At 51.7% G+C, this 17,500-nt stretch overlaps 1 protein-coding gene across 2 annotated transcripts in view; it reads left to right on the top strand.

Annotated features, from left to right (window-relative positions):
- AGMO (alkylglycerol monooxygenase) overlaps positions 1–17,500 on the top strand; it is a 267,587-nt gene that overhangs the window by 27,543 nt on the left and 222,544 nt on the right. The window lies entirely within an intron of this gene.

The raw sequence follows: 17,500 nt of genomic DNA, 5'->3' as shown, positions 1-17,500 counted from the left end.
AAGCCATCACCGGGCCCCGGGATCACCAACCCCTACCCACGGAGGGGCAACACAACACCTGGCTGCTCCACATCACCATCCCCGGGATCCCCGTAATAAGCAGCGGTGGTGCTACCAATCACCACAACCGTGGGTGGCGTCACGGACATTATCCCAACACCCCAAACAACCCCCCTTTCACTCACGGGCGAGGAGCGCCGCTCGAAGAAACCCCCGGGATCTGGCCTACGGCTCGAGCCACCACTGAGCAGCCGGACCCGAGCAGAAGGGGTGAGCGCGGTGTGCTGACACCCTCCTCCCCGCCCGCCACAACTTGGCATCACGAACAGGATCTTACCGCTCTGCCGTCTGGTAGAGGTGCGCCTTGTTACCGCCGGAGGTATCCGGCAGAAAAATTTCAGAAGCCGCCATCTTTGGCGCGAAAAGTTCCCGCTCGAGCGTCTTCTCGAGCAGTAGAGGCGCGAAGGCCAAAACCCCGCCCCGAGAGAGGAGGGACCGGAAAGAGCTAAGGGGGACGGAAACAAGATGTCTGCGCCCGACGGAGCCGCTGGAGGAGCGGTGGTCGCAGCCGCAGCGGCACCCGCGGATGGGAATGGACCTGCCCAGGTCCCGGCCGTACCGGCGGGAGGTGCCGCGGCCCCCACGCTCGCTCAGGTCATGCCGTTTTTCTTGCCCTATGCGCCCGGAGCTGCCTGGCTACCGCAGTATGACGGGAAACCGGATGCCGTACAGGCCTTCCGGAAAAAGCTTAACCCGTTGCTAGAGCTGTACCCCCTGACTGATAAGCAACGTGCAGCGATAGTGCTAGGCCAGTTAACCGGTGCGGCGGAGCAGGAAGCGGAGACCTGGGCCGAGGGGGACCGGCTCTCTGTAGCCACCATCTTTGAGAAGCTACAGACTGCCTTCGAGACCCGGACTGAAGCTGAGCTGAGGATGCAGTTTTACCAGTGCCGGCAACGAGCTGGGGATAGCATTCGGGACTATGCTCTACGTCTGCAGACCGCCCTCCGCACGCTGAAGCGGGCGAATCCTATCAATGAGGCGGATAGCAACAAGATGTTAGTGGAGCAATTTGCGCAGGGGATGAGGTCCCCTGAGGACCGTAAGCAACTCCGGATGTGGGCCCTGGAACACCCTGATGTGGACTTTGCTGTGTTAAAGGAGCGGGCCATTAAAGCACTACAGCCCCCAGCAACCGAAGGTCTGGAACCCGCCCCGTGGCCCGTTGAGACGGCTCCCGTTGTGGCGGCCTCAGCCAAATCAACCGCTCCAACATCTGCAGCCCCCAGCAGCACAGTGGAAGAACTGGCAGCCCAGGTCCGTCGCATGGACGGAGACCTTGCCAAAATCCTGGCTGCACTACAACCTCTGACCAGACCTCAGCCTCCAGCACAGATCCAGCTTGCTGACAGTCCCGAGGATGTTCCCTGGATGCAGCGGAAAAGTGCTAACAACCCGCGGAGCAGACCCCCAATCTGCTACAAGTGCCGTAAGCCGGGTCACTACTACCGACAGTGCCCGTTAAACGAGCAACCCCTGGGGCCCCGGGCCAATCCTCAGGAGTAGAACATCGTGGCCCCCCGGACTGGCGGGACCGATATATCGGGGCCCGCCCTATCATCCCCGTGGCTGTGGACGGCATACCAGTGATGGCTCTCTTGGACACTGGATCACAGGTAACTACCATACCATACACGTTGTACCAGCGGTATTGGGCCGTAGATGAACTGGCGCCCCCAGACAATAGTATAACATTGATTGCTGCTAATGGACTTCCATTGACCCAGGTGGGGTATAAACAAGTAGCTATGACAGTGGGGCAAGCCGAACTGCAACACCAGGGTATGATTGTGATCATGAATGAACCCAGTGATCATAACCCAAAAATAGTGCTGGGAACCAATGTGATGGGGCACTGCATGGATGATGTGTTAACTAGAGATGAGCGAACCGGTCGCGGTTCGGCTCGAGGTTGGTTCGCCGAACGGACCTCCCGTTCGAGTTCGGTTCGTCGAACGTTCGACGAACCGAACTCGAACTGCATAGGAAACAATGGCAGGCAATCACAAACACAGAAAAACACCTAGAAAACACCCTCAAAGGTGTCCTAAAGGTGACAAACAACTCAAACACATTGGAAAGTGACAAGGACATATACTCATGCGAAAACAAAACAGCTGGACAAGGAAAAAGAGGAGGACACACAGATATAGGCATGGCACGCCCTTCTAAAATCATGTAAAACACCGCAAGGTGACTCCAAGCGGAGTCTCCCTTTTTTCCAAAAATTGGGCCACACACACACCCACCCCTTCAGTGGCAGCAGTTGTGCCCCAGTTGTACACTTCACAGCTACATTTGCATCAAGCACATTCAAAAATACGCCATTCTTATCCATCCCCAGGATGACACCGGGGTAGGTAGCAAAGTCTTTGCTGACCCATGACTTGTTCATCTTGGCTTCTTTTAAAAACAATGTAAGCAAGGGTTACTCCAAGCGGAGTCTCCCTTTTTTCCAAAAATTGGGCCACACAGACACCCACCCCATCAGTGGCAGCACTTGGGCCCTAGTTGCAAACAGGATGTTTTGATTTGCATCAAGCACATTCAAAAATACGCCATTCTTATCCGTCCACAGGATGACACCGGGGTAGGTAGCAAAGTATTTCCTGATCCCAGCTCTGTTCATCTTGGCTTCTTTTAAAAACACAGCAAGCAAGGGTTACTCCAAGCGGAGTCTCCCTTTTTTTCCCAAAATTGGGCCCCACACACACCCACCCATTCAGTGGCAGCAGTTGTGCCCCAGTTGTACACTTCACAGCTACATTTGCATCAAGCACATTCAAAAATACGCCATTCTTATCCGTTCCCAAAATGACACCGGGGTAGGTAGCAAAGTCTTTCCTGATCCCAGCTCTGTTCATCTTGGCTTCTTTTAAAAACACAGCAAGCAAGGGTTACTCCAAGCGGAGTCTCCCTTTTTTTCCAAAAATTGGGCCACACAGACACCCACCCCATCAGTGGCAGCACTTGGGCCCTAGTTGCAAACAGGATGTTTTGATTTGCATCAAGCACATTCAAAAATACGCCATTCTTATCCGTCCCCAGGATGACACCGGGGTAGGTAGCAAAGTCTTTCCTGATCCCAGCTCTGTTCATCTTGGCTTCTTTTAAAAACACATCAAGCAAGGGTTACTCCAAGCGGAGTCTCCCTTTTTTCCAAAAATTGGGCCACACAGACACCCACCCCATCAGTGGCAGCACTTGGGCCCTAGTTGCAAACAGGATGTTTTGATTTGCATCAAGCACATTCCAAATCCACAAGCATTTACTCTCCCCAGGATGACACAGGGGTAGTAAATTCCTTGTGGATCCATGACTTGTTCATTTTGATGAACGTCAGTCTGTCCACATTGTCACTGGACAGACGCGTGCGCTTATCTGTCAGCACACACCCAGCAGCACTGAAGACACGTTCAGAGACAACGCTGGCAGCTGGACACGACAAAATCTCCAAGGCGTAACTGGAGAGCTCTGGCCATTTTTCTATGTTTGAAGCCCAAAATGAGTAAGGCTCCATTTGCAAAGTCATGGCATCGATGTTCATTTGTAGATACTCCTGTATCATCCTCTCCAGCCGTTGAGTATGTGTCAGACTTGTTGTCTCTGGTGGCCTTGCAAAAGAGGGTCTAAAAAAATTATGAAAAGATTCCATAAAATTGCTGTTACCGGCACCAGATACGGTCCTACTGGTACGGGTAGACTGGTGAAGATGACGAGACCGTCCCATGTTTGTCAAGTTACAACTGGGAGATTCCCTCCCTGCACCTGCACGATTGTTTGGTGGAAAAGCCGAGCTAAGATCGAGTAACAGCTTCTGCTGATACTCCTGCATACGTGCGTCCCTTTCTATGGCTGGAATTATGTCACAAAATTTGGACTTGTACCGGGGATCTAATAGTGTGGCAATCCAGTAGTCATCATCACTTCTAATTTTGACAATACGACTGTCATGTTGGAGGTAGTGCAACAAGAAGGCACTCATGTGTCTTGCGCAGCCATGCGGACCAAGTCCACGCTGTGTTTGTGGCATAGAGGTGCTACCCGTTCTTTCTTCCTCTGACATCTCCCCCCAACCTCTTTCAACTGAAATTTGACCAAGGTCTCCCTCATCCGCTGAGTCTTCCATGTTCATGGACAGTTCGTCCTCCATTTCTTCATGTTCTCCTGCACCTTGCTCAACATTTCGCCTGCTACTATGCGCCCTTGTCGATCCCTGTTCCCCATGGTCCCATGCCTGCTGCGTTGGTGATGATGAACGTCTGGACCTTGGTGATGTTGTTGTCCCTTGCGCATATGAATCCTCCTGTAGTTCCTCCCCTTCATGTTGTCCCACCCCCTGACTCCGAATAGTGTTTAGCGTGTGCTCCAGCATGTAAATGACTGGAATCGTCATGCTGATAATGGCATTGTCAGAGCTAAACATATTCGTCGCCATGTCGAAACTGTGCAGAAGGGTGCATAGGTCCTTGATCTGAGACCACTCCATCAGGGTGATCTGCCCCACCTCTGCATCTCGTTGGCCCAGGCTATACGTCATGACGTATTGCACCAGGGCTCTGCGGTGCTGCCACAGTCGCTGTAACATGTGGAGAGTTGAATTCCAGCGTGTCGCCACATCGCATTTCAGGCGATGAACCGGCAAGCCGAAAGACTTCTGGAGCGATGCAAGTCGCTCAGCTGCGGCGCTTGAACGCCGGAAGTGAGCAGACAGTTTTCGTGCCCTGTTCAGAAGGCCATCTAGGCCGGGATAGTGTGTTAAAAATTGCTGCACGACAAGGTTCAACACGTGAGCCATACAAGGTACGTGTGTCACCTTGCCCAGGCGAAGGGCCGCACCCAGGTTTGCAGCATTGTCGCACACGGCCTTACCAGGCTGCAGGTTGAGTGGAGACAACCATTTATTAAACTCGGACCGCAGAGCTGACCACAACTCCTCAGCTGTGTGACTCTTATTACCAAGACATGTCAAGCTAAAGACCGCCTGATGCCGTTGCGCTCGGCTGCCAGCATAGTAATGAGGCGTGCGTGATTCCTTCTGCGCAGTGAGAACGCTGGTGGCCTGACCAGGCAGGCTTGGGGCGGAGGTGGAGGACCCAGATGAGGTGGAGGATGCAGAAGCTGTGGCGGAACTTGGACAGACAGAGGATTGACACACAAGTCGTGGGGACGGCAAGACTTGTGCAGCAGACCCTTCACCATCTATCACCATAGTTACCCAGTGCCCAGTCAGCGACATGTAACGTCCCTGTCCATGCTTACTGGTCCAAGTATCGGTGGTGAAATGCACCCGTTGACACACAGAGTTTCTCAAGGAAGCGGTGATGTTGTGTGCGACATGCTGGTGTAGCGCGGGCACACCTTTCTTAGAGAAGTAGTGGCGACTAGGCATCTGGTACTGGGGCACAGCGACAGACATAAGCTCTCTAAAATCATGTGTGTCCACTAGGCGGAAAGGCAGCATTTCGGTAGCCAACAGCTTACAGAGGGATAGAGTCAACCTCTTAGCTTTGTCATGGGTCGGAGGAAGTGGCCTTTTATTTGACCACATCTGAGGGACAGAGATCTGGCTGCTGTGTGTAGACGGTGTTGAGTAGGGTGTCCCTGGAAAAATGCAGGTTTGTGAGGAAAGTGCAGGCGGAGACATGATGTTGCCTTCATCCAACGTTGGTGCTATCGATGTCTGAGAGAGCTGTACACACTCACTTGTTTCCCCTTCCAAACCAACTGACGACCTTACAAGCAAACTGCCTGTTGCGGTTACAGTGGTGGAAGTTTTGCGTGGAAAAACAGGTGTGACAGCTGTCCCCACAGTCCTAGAAGATGAAGAGCGCGCGGATGCACTGGAAGGGGCGGGCGGTGGATGGTTCGCTCCGCTAGCCGGCATTGCAGCACGGTGAGCTTCCCACCGGGACTTATGATATTTATTCATGTGACGATTCATGGAAGAAGTTGTCAAACTGCTGAGGTTTTGACCTCTACTAACAGAATCATGACAAATGTTACATATCACATGAGTTGGGCGATCTTTTTCGATGTGAAAAAAGGCCCAGGCTAGGCAAGGCTTAGAGGCCATGCGACCTGTTGATCCACCCCGAATAATGCTCATAGGCAGAGTGGTGGCTGAGGATGCAGTTGTAGACGTGCTACCAGTGCTCCGACTCTGTCCAGGAAGGCGCAAGGTAACTTCGTCGTCGGTTGCATCCTCCTCCACCACCTCTGTTGACCTCCTCGAGTGCCTGACTGGGGGTTGACAGTAGGTGGGATCTAGAACGTCATCATCAATTGTTGTGTTTGCACTCCCCTCCCCCTCAGACCGAGCCTCTTCTTGCCCTGACCGAATATTTAAGTTGTCATCCCAATCGGGTATCTGAGTCTCATCTTCATCAGTATGTTCCTCATTGTCTATAACCACAGGTGTTACAGTTTGTGACAAAGGGTCAACATTATGCTCAGAAACTTGGTCCTCACGGCCTGAATCTGAGTCACAAAGGTTCTGGGCATCACTGCAGACCATTTCCTGTTCTGTACTCACTGTAGCTTGGGAGCAGACCTCTGATTCCCAGGCTATAGTGTGACTGAACAGCTCTGCAGACTCAGCCATCTCAGTTCCACCATACTGTGCAGGGCTGATGGAGACTTCAGAGCTGGGAGAAATCAAGTGCGATTGGGATGACAACTCAGAGGAATGGTGTTTTTTGGATGCGGTACTTGAAGTGGCTGAGAGGGCACTTGTTGGACCACTTGAGATCCATTCAAGCATTTTCCTTTTTTGCCCATCATCTACCTTTGTTCCTCTTGTTCGTGTCCGTAATAAAGGGAGCACATCGGATTGTCCACAATAAGTAGTAGACATCTTACTTTTGCTAGTAGATGGTCTATCTTCAGCAGATGATAATGGAGCTTTGCCACCTTCCCCACTGACAAAACCTTTTTTGCCTTTTCCACCACGCCTCTTCCCCTTTCCACCAGCATCTGTCATTTTGCCACTCATGTTGATTGCGACAAGATTGTGGACTGAAAATGTGGTAGTAAAAATTGAGAGGTGGTGAAGATTGCAGTGGTGGTCTAGCTTTATTAACAGCAGAATAATAAAGAATAAATATCCCTGACAATGTAACTTAGTTATAATGAGTTGGAGTGTGCAACGCAGGCAGACGTGCTGCAAATGTCTTTGCACTAGTGGGACTATAGCAAAGTCCAATAGCCACGTATAGGATGCCACTAGGTACACTGAGTGTGTGCTAGTATAATGGCTTAGTTATAATTAGTTGGAGTGTGCAACGCAGGCAGATGCGCTCTGCAAATGTCTTGGCACTAGTGGGACTATAGCAAAGTCCAATAGCCACGTATAGGATGCCACTAGGTACACTGAGTGTGTGCTAGTATAATGGCTTAGTTATAATTAGTTGGAGTGTGCAACGCAGGCAGACGTGCTGCAAATGTCTTGGCACTAGTGGGACTATAGCAAAGTCCAATAGCCACGTATAGGATGCCACTAGGTACACTGAGTGTGTGCTAGTATAATGGCTTAGTTATAATTAGTTGGAGTGTGCAACGCAGGCAGACGTGCTGCAAATGTCTTGGCACTAGTGGGACTATAGCAAAGTCCAATAGCCACGTATAGGATGCAACTAGGTACACTGAGTGTGTGCTAGTATAATGGCTTAGTTATAATTAGTTGGAGTGTGCAACGCAGGCAGACGTGCTGCAAATGTCTTGGCACTAGTGGGACTATAGCAAAGTCCAATAGCCACGTATAGGATGCCACTAGGTACACTGAGTGTGTGCTAGTATAATGGCTTAGTTATAATTAGTTGGAGTGTGCAACGCAGGCAGACGTGCTGCAAATGTCTTGGCACTAGTGGGACTATAGCAAAGTCCAATAGCCACGTATAGGATGCCACTAGGTACACTGAGTGTTTGCTAGTAAAATTGCTTAGTTTAAAAAAGTTGTAGTGTGCAATGCAGGCAGACGTGCTCTGCAAATGTCTTTGCACTAGTGGGACTATAGCAAAGTCCAATAGCCACGTATAGGATGCCACTAGGTACACTGAGTGTGTGCTAGTATAATGGCTTAGTTATAATTAGTTGGAGTGTGCAACGCAGGCAGACGTGCTGCAAATGTCTTGGCACTAGTGGGACTATAGCAAAGTCCAATAGCCACGTATAGGATGCCACTAGGTACACTGAGTGTGTGCTAGTATAATGGCTTAGTTATAATTAGTTGGAGTGTGCAACGCAGGCAGACGTGCTGCAAATGTCTTGGCACTAGTGGGACTATAGCAAAGTCCAATAGCCACGTATAGGATGCCACTAGGTACACTGAGTGTTTGCTAGTAAAATTGCTTAGTTTAAAAAAGTTGTAGTGTGCAATGCAGGCAGACGTGCTCTGCAAATGTCTTTGCACTAGTGGGACTATAGCAAAGTCCAATAGCCACGTATAGGATGCCACTAGGTACACTGAGTGTGTGCTAGTATAATGGCTTAGTTATAATTAGTTGGAGTGTGCAACGCAGGCAGATGCGCTCTGCAAATGTCTTGGCACTAGTGGGACTATAGCAAAGTCCAATAGCCACGTATAGGATGCCACTAGGTACACTGAGTGTGTGCTAGTATAATGGCTTAGTTATAATTAGTTGGAGTGTGCAACGCAGGCAGACGTGCTGCAAATGTCTTGGCACTAGTGGGACTATAGCAAAGTCCAATAGCCACGTATAGGATGCCACTAGGTACACTGAGTGTGTGCTAGTATAATGGCTTAGTTATAATTAGTTGGAGTGTGCAACGCAGGCAGACGTGCTGCAAATGTCTTGGCACTAGTGGGACTTTAGCAAAGTCCAATAGCCACGTATAGGATGCCACTAGGTACACTGAGTGTGTGCTAGTATAATGGCTTAGTTATAATTAGTTGGAGTGTGCAACGCAGGCAGACGTGCTGCAAATGTCTTGGCACTAGTGGGACTATAGCAAAGTCCAATAGCCACGTATAGGATGCCACTAGGTACACTGAGTGTGTGCTAGTATAATGGCTTAGTTATAATTAGTTGGAGTGTGCAACGCAGGCAGACGTGCTGCAAATGTCTTTGCACTAGTGGGACTATAGCAAAGTCCAATAGCCACGTATAGGATGCCACTAGGTACACTGAGTGTGTGCTAGTATAATGGCTTAGTTATAATTAGTTGGAGTGTGCAACGCAGGCAGATGCGCTCTGCAAATGTCTTGGCACTAGTGGGACTATAGCAAAGTCCAATAGCCACGTATAGGATGCCACTAGGTACACTGAGTGTGTGCTAGTATAATGGCTTAGTTATAATTAGTTGGAGTGTGCAACGCAGGCAGACGTGCTGCAAATGTCTTGGCACTAGTGGGACTATAGCAAAGTCCAATAGCCACGTATAGGATGCCACTAGGTACACTGAGTGTGTGCTAGTATAATGGCTTAGTTATAATTAGTTGGAGTGTGCAACGCAGGCAGACGTGCTGCAAATGTCTTGGCACTAGTGGGACTATAGCAAAGTCCAATAACCACGTATAGGATGCCACTAGGTACACTGAGTGTGTGCTAGTATAATGGCTTAGTTATAATTAGTTGGAGTGTGCAACGCAGGCAGACGTGCTGCAAATGTCTTGGCACTAGTGGGACTATAGCAAAGTCCAATAGCCACGTATAGGATGCCACTAGGTACACTGAGTGTTTGCTAGTAAAATTGCTTAGTTTAAAAAAGTTGTAGTGTGCAATGCAGGCAGACGTGCTCTGCAAATGTCTTTGCACTAGTGGGACTATAGCAAAGTCCAATAGCCACGTATAGGATGCCACTAGGTACACTGAGTGTGTGCTAGTATAATGGCTTAGTTATAATTAGTTGGAGTGTGCAACGCAGGCAGACGTGCTGCAAATGTCTTGGCACTAGTGGGACTATAGCAAAGTCCAATAGCCACGTATAGGATGCCACTAGGTACACTGAGTGTGTGCTAGTATAATGGCTTAGTTATAATTAGTTGGAGTGTGCAACGCAGGCAGACGTGCTGCAAATGTCTTGGCACTAGTGGGACTATAGCAAAGTCCAATAGCCACGTATAGGATGCCACTAGGTACACTGAGTGTGTGCTAGTATAATGGCTTAGTTATAATTAGTTGGAGTGTGCAACGCAGGCAGACGTGCTGCAAATGTCTTGGCACTAGTGGGACTATAGCAAAGTCCAATAGCCACGTATAGGATGCCACTAGGTACACTGAGTGTTTGCTAGTATAATGGCTTAGTTATAATTAGTTGGAGTGTGCAACGCAGGCAGACGTGCTGCAAATGTCTTGGCACTAGTGGGACTATAGCAAAGTCCAATAGCCACGTATAGGATGCCACTAGGTACACTGAGTGTGTGCTAGTAAAATTGCTTAGTTTAAAAAAGTTGTAGTGTGCAATGCAGGCAGACGTGCTCTGCAAATGTCTTTGCACTAGTGGGACTATAGCAAAGTCCAATAGCCACGTATAGGATGCCACTAGGTACACTGAATGTTTGCTAGTATAATGGCTTAGTTAGAATGAGTTGGAGTGTGCAGAGGGCAGGAGGGTACAGTGGCAGGATTGTGGGGCTCTGGGTAGAGGAATGGAAGCCTGCCTTTCTATTCCCTCCTAATGGTGAAATGCAGGGAGGAAATCCCTGACCTGGGCTACACAGACGCTGTTGCTGTTTGCAGGACCTGTCACCTATGGCTCTCTGACCCTGCTGCTTTGAGCCCTTAAAAGGACTGCTAGAATGTGCTCTCCCTAAGCTGTCTAACGCTGTGTATGCAGCGCATACAGCTGTATCGGCTATAGGACTCAGGAGGACGGAGCTGCGACAGTGATGTCTGACACCAAAGACGCAGAAGGCAGATAATGGCGTTCGTGAAGAAAATGTCCGGTTTTATAATGCAGGGACATGTGACATGCAGATCCTATCACACATGCCGTTGCTTCTCTGGCTCAAAGTCCACTTAGGTGTGTGTGTGTCTGTGATTGGCTGACATGCTGGCCCGCCCCACAAGACGCGCGCGCTTAGGGAAGGAAGACAAGAAAAAAAAAAAAAAAAAATGGCGATCGCCATTATAGAAACAGCAGTGATCTGAAGGCGCTGTTCACGCACACTATACACTGAAATGTCATAATAGTGTGATTCACAGAGTGACTTACACTATTACAGCAGAAACCAAGCTAGGATTTAGCTGTTTTTTGGCTGCTAGAACCGTTCTCGAACGTTTCTAGAACTATCGAGCTTTTGCAAAAAGCTCGAGTTCTAGTTCGATCTAGAACATGCCCCAAAATCACTCGAGCCGCGAACTGGAGAACCACGAACCACGAACCGCGCTCAACTCTAGTGTTAACCCTATTACAACAGTTGGCCGCCACGGCGGCAGGGAGCCGGCAGAGGGCTGTGCAGCGTGAGATCCGGGCCCTGATGTACCGCCAGCATGTAAGCTCAACAGGAGGGGAGATTGGTGGAGTGCGAGTGATGGATGTTGCTCCATTGACTGTGCCCCCTAGGAGTGAGATGATGATCTGGTGTAGGGCAGCAGTAGGGTCTCAGGGGCGTGACTACCCTGCAATGATGGAGCCCCTGCCTTCCGAGCACTGGCCCACTGTAATGGCCGCCCGAGGGGTGGTGGATGTGAAGAAAGGGAGAGTGCCTGTGAGAGTGCTGAACTGTGGAGAGGAAGAAGTCAGGCTTCCCCGGTATGCCACCATTGCCAAGCTGCTCACCCTGGACCCTCACACTATCCATGAAACCAGTCCATCTACACCCCCACCTACCACCAGCACTTCCCCACACCAGGGGGAGACAAAGGAGTGGCATCAACAGCTACATGTAGGCACTGATGACACCCCTACACATCACAGGGCAGGGGTATACAGGGTGGTGCAGGAGTATGAACAGGTTTTTAGTAAGCACCCCCTAGACTTTGGGCAGATTAAGGGGGTCCAACATCACATCCCCACCGGTGAACATCCCCCTATCAAAGAGAGGTATAGACCTATTCCCCCTGCACATTACCAGTGTGCCAAGGATATGTTGAGGAATATGAAGGAGGCAGGGGTTATTCGGGACAGCTGTAGTCCCTGGGCCGCTCCGTTGGTGCTGGTCAAGAAGAAGGATGGTACCATGCGGATGTGTGTGGACTACCGGAAGATCAACCAGATAACCCATAAAGATGCCTATCCATTACCTCGGATTGAAGAGTCTTTGGCTGCGCTGAGAACTGCAAACTATTTCTCGACCCTTGACCTCACCAGCGGATACTGGCAAGTGGCTGTGGCCCCAGAAGATCGGGAGAAAACCGCTTTCACCACCCCGATCGGGCTATGCGAATTCAATAGTATGCCGTTCGGGCTGTGTAACGCCCCAGGAACCTTCCAACGGCTGATGGAGTGCTGTCTGGGACATCTAAACTTCGAGACCGTCCTGTTGTACTTGGATGATGTGATTGTTTATTCCCAGACGTACGAAGCCCATCTGGAGCACCTGGCCGAGGTGTTCGCGTCCCTTGCCAAGTATGGGATGAAATTGAAGCCCTCTAAGTGTCACCTGCTGAAACCCAGAGTGCAGTACCTGGGGCACGTGGTGAGTGCAGATGGTGTTGCCCCTGACCCTGAGAAGATTACTGCCATCCAGAGCTGGCCGAGGCCAACCACGGTGAGGGAAGTAAGGCAGTTCCTGGGCCTGGTGGGGTACTACCGGCGCTTTATCAAGGGATACACGAAGATGGCGGCCCCCATGCAAGACCTCCTCGTGGGACAGACCAAAGGTGGTAGACCCGTTGGAGCCCCACTGTCGTGGGAGGTCAAGCATGAGGAGTCCTTTTGCCAGCTGAAGGCGGCCTTGACCGGAGAAGAGGTCCTGGCATACCCTGATTATGGGCGCCCGTTCATCCTCCACACGGATGCCAGTAACGTGGGGCTAGGAGCGGTCCTATCCCAGGTCCAGGATGGAAAGGAGAAGGTGATCGCCTATGCTAGCCGAAAACTCCGGCCGACTGAAAGGAACCCTGAGAACTATAGCTCCTTCAAGCTCGAGCTATTGGCATTGGTGTGGGCTATCACGGAGCGGTTCCGCCACTACTTGGCGGCAGCAACATTCACCGCGTTTACGGACAACAATCCGCTGACGCACCTGAACACGGCCAAGTTGGGCGCGCTGGAGCAGCGGTGGGTAGCCCGGCTAGCCAATTATGATTTCACCATAAAGTACCGGGCCGGGCGCGTCAACATCAATGCGGATGCACTCTCCCGGATGCCCCATCTGTCAGAAGAGGGGTGCGAGGATGACGACCTCGAGGAGATTGAGTTGCCTGCGTTTCACCAGCCGCCTACTGAGAGGGTACAAGTACATCAGCAACGAGTGGATCTGGACCCACGGCCCAGTCAAGAGTGGCAAGAAGCTCAGGATCAAGCGCCGGCTGTTCGCCTTGTCAAGACTCTGGTGGAACAAGGTGCTACGGGAATAGACCCTGCTGCCCCAGCCGAAGCCCAACGCTTGTGGAAGGAACGTAAACGGCTTTACCTACACCAGGGGAAGCTGTACCGTGAGCTGATCAACCCGAAGACCCATGAGAAAATATGCCAGTTGGTCATTCCGCAAGCTGACGTTGCCACTGTCCCGCGGGCATACCATGATGGTGCTGGCCACTTCGGGTGGAAGAAGCTGGAGATGTTGTTGAGGGAGCGGTTCTATTGGAGTGGGATGCGTGAATCGGTGGAAGCCTGGTGCCGGGAGTGCGGTCCTTGTACGCTAAGGAGAAAGGACGAGACTAGCCAGAGGGCACCCTTACATCCAATAGTCACCCATCAGCCGCTGGAATTGGTCGCCTTAGACCATGTCAAGCTCACCCCTAGCCGAAGTGGGTACACCTATGCATTGACCATGGTAGACCACTACTCAAGATTTATGGTGGTAGTCCCCGTTAAGGACCTAACTGGTCGAACTGCTGCTCGGGCGTTCCAGGCTTATTTCTGCCGGCCCCATGGATACCCAGAAAAGGTGCTGACTGACCAAGGCCCGGCCTTTGAAGCAGAGGTGTTCCACGAATTCTGCCAGTTGTATGGCTGCAAGAAGATCCGGACCACTCCTTACCACGCCCAGACCAACGGCATGTGCGAGAAAATGAACCACCTGGTCCTGGGGCTTCTCAAGACGCTACCACTGGAAGAACGGAACCTGTGGCCGGAAAAGCTACCCAACCTGGTCGATATGTACAATAATATCCCCTCTAGCTCGACAAAGTGCACCCCAGCGTATCTGATTAGGGCTCGGCCCGGCCGCCTGCCGGTGGATCTGGAGATGGGATTGGAGGCCCCCAAAGCACTCCCTTCGACGGTGGAGTGGGAAAGCCGGAGGAGAGCGCAATACCGGCAAATCCAGGAGTATGTGGAGAAAAACCTCAGTCGAAGTCGAGAACAGCAGGAGCACCGGTTCAATCAGAAGGCGTCCGCGGATCCTTTCCAGCCAGGAGATGTAGTGCTGAAACGGAAGAGGAAAGCACACAAGCTGGATCATCAGTGGGAGCAAGTCCCTTATGTCATACAACCCACAGAATGGGAAGATGGGAAGGCCTACCAGATCAGTCGTGACCAAGGGGGCACCCTGGCCACAGTTTCCCGGGACCATCTAAAAAGGTGCCCTCCAGCGTTGAGGGCAGAGGCTGAAGTACCGGTTCCTCCACCAGCGGAGAAGGCAGCAGAGGTAATCCACACGGTAATGGGTGACTTCCCAGCAAACTGGCCTACACAGAACGGCGCGGTGATTCTTCCAGTGATACTGTTCCCACAACCCGTGGATGAAGGAGTAGTGGAAGTGGTTAACCGTGAGCCAGAACCAGTGCCAGTGCCCAGGGATGAACCTGTACCCAGCTCCCCTACGCCCCCGCCTGCTCCACACTATAGCCGGGAGGAGGAACCGATTGTTCCCTCTACCCCACTGTCTAGCACCACTGACACCGGGCCCCGAAGGTCCACCTGTTCCAACCTAGGTAGACCTCCACTTAGGTACAGGGAGACCGTTATGTAAGAAAAAGGGGTCAGGGAATGTAAAGAGTGCTTGTTTGTTTGAAAAAGTTTGAAAAGTTGAATGATAAGATGAAAAATGATGATACCGACTACTTAACCTGATTCACCGTGTGATTAGCAACCGGCTGGAGCCGGCACCGTTGTCCCCGTGGGGACCGTTTAAAAAGTTATTTAGCATGGGAACTATCCATGGACAAGCCCGTGAACTTGCAGGGCAACCACAAACGTTAGTGGCTTGTAAATATGTTGGTTACCGTTACCGTTTTCCGCAGGCCGCCTCCGGAGAGGCAGGTTGGAGGGAGGGCCCTGAGCAGAGCAGGCTAGGGCCCAGCCACCAAAGGAACCGGTGGCTACCCTCTGGAGGGCAAGGACAGATCCCGCTCGGGTACCGTGTGCTGGACTGTGGGTCAAGTGGTGCTGCCTGGGCTTTAGGGGCAGCATCAGGGCCAGGTTACTTGGGTGGGAGAGAGCGGAAACCGTAACCGTAAACCGTTGCAACGTTAAAGTAAATGTGCCTCCCGTAAGGGAAGATTGTTGAAAATGTTATGATGTTTAACCCTGTTATCCCCTTTTTACAGAAAATAAAACCGGTGTAGGACAGCAGCCCACGGACGGTCTGCGTTTTGCTAAGGGGGAATGTGTCACCCTGGGCAAGCCAGGGGACACAGGTCACACACCACCACACCCCACATCCCAGGTAGGCACACCTAAGCTGAACCACAAATCCTTGCTGCCTTCCTCCAGAGGCTGACGATTCACACCAGGGGGTGGGCCAGGCGGTTGGCTCCGCCCACCAAGGAGATCACAGCTCTGGGGGCAGGAAGTACCAGGCAGATAGAGTTGGGAGGAGGAAGTAGAAGGAGTGGAGTTGTAGCCCAGTGTGGCTAAAGTAAACAACCAAGTGACAGAAAAGAAAGAAAAGTGGTAAAGGAGGAGAGCAAGTGTGGTGACAGAGAGAGAGAGAAGCCTGAAGGTCCAGCTTTGTGTAGGGCCAGCACAGCAAGGTCAGCGACGGCGGTGACTGTCCGGAGGGGGACCGTTTGGAAGTTCCTGGAAGGACCCCGTTGGCTGTGTGCCCGGTGGTCTGGAGCAGTGTTCCGAAAGACAGTCAGCACCAGGGCAGGGGCCTCTCGGACCCCGGCAAGGCTAGGAGTCGCCAGATTTGCCGAATCCGTCAGTGAAGGGGACGTAGATTCCCCCAACAACCAAGTCCCGATTGAAGGCAACAGCCCAACCCGTACAACAGAGGCACCGCCACCGCCAGGGCACCAGTCTCTGAGGGCCAGCGCCTGCGGGCAAAGTGTGGTGCTCCTCCGGCCCAGCTTGAAGCCGGGGAGCGGGTTACCGGTGGGGACCCATCGCAACCAACCGTACATACAGGTGCAAGGAAAAGGGACATCACCGTCACCTACCGGGAAAGCAAAGCAGCCGTCTGTGGGACCGTCCTACCAGCCGTTTGGTTTACCGTACAAACTGTGTCCGTGTCTCAGGCTAAGTGAGTACCACCGTGCCGCAAGGCACAGCGCTGCCCCCGCGTCCCTGCGCCCACCAGGCCCTGCACCTCACAAGCCATCACCGGGCCCCGGGATCACCAACCCCTACCCACGGAGGGGCAACACAACACCTGGCTGCTCCACATCACCATCCCCGGGATCCCCGTAATAAGCAGCGGTAGTGCTACCAATCACCACAACCGTGGGTGGCGTCACGGACATTATCCCAACACCCCAAACAACCCCCCTTTCACTCACGGGCGAGGAGCGCCGCTCGAAGAAACCCCCGGGATCCAGCCTACGGCTCGAGCCACCACTGAGCAGCCGGACCCGAGCAGAAGGGGTGAGCGCGGTGTGCTGACACCCTCCTCCCCGCCCGCGACACTTGGCATCGCAGTTTCGACTGCCTCAGCATATCGCATATTGATACGGTTGAAAACAATGATGAAAGGGGGAATGATCCGTTCCCTACTCCGTCATTGTCCTACTATATCTATGATCTCACTTCTCAGCACATATGACACAATGATGTCACTACTGGGCACCCGCTGCATTGATATATGCAGAGCTGCAGAACGATCACCAAGGAGAACAGAGCAACCAAGGAAAGAGGAGAGGTATTTTTTTATTTTTTTTTAAGTCAGTGGGTATACTAGTGGAGGACTATGGGGGTGCATTATAATATATGGAGGACTATGGGGGTGAATTATACTATATGGAGGACTATGGGGGCTGCATTATACTATATGGAGGACTATGGGGGCTGCATTATACTATATGGAGGACTATGGGGGCTGCATTATACTATATGGAGGACTATGGGGGGTGAATTATACTATATGGAAGATTATGGGCGTGTATTATACTATATGGCGGACTATGGGGGTTGAATTATACTATATAGA

Source organism: Anomaloglossus baeobatrachus, chromosome 6 (genome assembly GCF_048569485.1).
Source record: "Anomaloglossus baeobatrachus isolate aAnoBae1 chromosome 6, aAnoBae1.hap1, whole genome shotgun sequence".
In the NCBI taxonomy this organism is placed as follows: domain Eukaryota; kingdom Metazoa; phylum Chordata; class Amphibia; order Anura; family Aromobatidae; genus Anomaloglossus; species Anomaloglossus baeobatrachus.
The sequence above is the reverse complement of the archived record's forward strand: the minus strand, read 5'-3'. Positions and strand labels throughout refer to the sequence as shown.